The sequence below is a fragment of the Diadema antillarum genome, unplaced genomic scaffold, assembly GCF_040938485.1.
Source record: "Diadema antillarum isolate AM-2024a unplaced genomic scaffold, OU_Dant_1.0 seq00001161_RagTag, whole genome shotgun sequence".
Lineage (NCBI taxonomy): Eukaryota > Metazoa > Echinodermata > Echinoidea > Diadematoida > Diadematidae > Diadema > Diadema antillarum.
Genome location: NW_027271970.1, coordinates 858,704 through 860,517, shown reverse-complemented (window position 1 = coordinate 860,517; position 1,814 = coordinate 858,704).

Genomic DNA, 1,814 nt, shown 5'->3' with positions numbered 1-1,814 from the left:
ACAATGTCTTGACAATGTGTGATGACAGTTTCACATAACTGGCAAAATACTAAAATGGTAGGTTTGTCACAAAGGCATTGAGTGTTCACTTTCCTTGAACTAGGTTTATTTGGATGAATGGCTATACTGTCTAAGAGTACAGGTATTTGGGGACTTGAGGATTTGCACCCAACTTTTGACCCTTTATAAGTTTAAAGAAGAAGTGAAATTTAGCACTTTCACTTGACCTTTGACCTTTTGGCAAGAAACTTCCAAGAGAATCTGTATTTGGTAATGCAGGCATACGACATACACTAAGTTTCAAGAAAAAATCCTGCAGGCATTGAATAGATTAGAAAGAAATAATGAAATTTGGATGAGTTGACCTTGACCTTTGACCCATGACCCCTTAAATTCATGATCACCTCCAGTCAGTAAATGCAGTTCCATGAAGATGTACAAATTTGTACCTTGAAGTATTTGTTAGATATGGAGAAAAAAAGGTGAAATTTAACATTTTCACTTGACCTTTGACCCTTGAACTTCGACCTCGTGACCCAAAGCTCTCTCTGGAGAATATTTATTTGGTAGTTCATGTATTCACCAAGTTTCAAGAAAATAACTCCAGACATTGCATAGATATAGGGAAAAATAGTGAAATTTTGAGTATTGACCTTGACCTTTTGACCTTTGACCTTGAGCGTGTGCGCCCAAAAATTGATAGGCACAACTTCGCCCACATACATATACACGACAAGTTTCATAAGGATACCTCTAACAGGTTTTGAGATACGCTGTCCACAAAATTGATTACGGACGGAAGGACGGACGGACAGACAACCCGAAAACATAATGCCTCCGGCGACACAACGTGGCGGAGGCATAAAACCCATGGAGCGCAAAGTTTCGCATGGAATGTTTCGAATACACTGTATTTAGATTATGTTTACTCATCTTCGTACCACAGTGGTCATGAGTGCCAAATTCCAAGCTAAATGCTCAAAGACTAAGGGAGTTAGCTGAATCCACAATATTTTGTATGCTTTTTAGTAAAAAAAGCTGTTACCACGGCAAAGCATTGTCCAGCACTGATGAAATATTAAGTTTGCACATTTACTACAGTGGTCACGTGTGCCAAATCTCAAGTCAAATGCTCTAAGATTGAGGCAGTTAACTGAATCCACAATATTTTTGTATGATTTTCATTCAAAATATGCCGTTACCATTGCAACGCATTGATCAACAATGACGAAAAAGTAAATACAATGTATGCACATCTACGTTCTATCGTGGTCACATGTGCCAGTTTTCGAGTCGAATGCTTAAAAACTGAAGGAGTCAGATTAATCCACACATTTTTGTTTGATTGGTAAAAAATGCCTGCTGTTGCCATGGCAACAGATTTATCGACGCACATATCAAAGGTGTTTTGCACAACTACACATTACATTGGTCGCATATCCCAAATTCAAACTGAATTGCTACAAAACTGAGGGAGTAGTTTAATCCACAACAATTTGGAAGTTTTTTATGAAAATCTGCCGTTCCCATGGCAACGCATTGTCAAATACTCATGAAGAAGGTGTCTTGCTCATCTGGATGTGATGGTGGTCACACATGTCAAATTTGAAGTTAGTTGCTCAAAAATGAGAAAGTAGTTCGATCCATAATTTTTTACGAAAATTTGCTGTTGTCATGGAAACGCATTAACGAAAAAGGCGTCTTGCACATCTATCTTTGATAGCGGTCACACATGCCAAATGTGGGGTCAATTGGTCAATCGATCCCGCTCGCGGTCCGCTGGCGATGCTGGTGGAACCCGCATCGCGAACCAG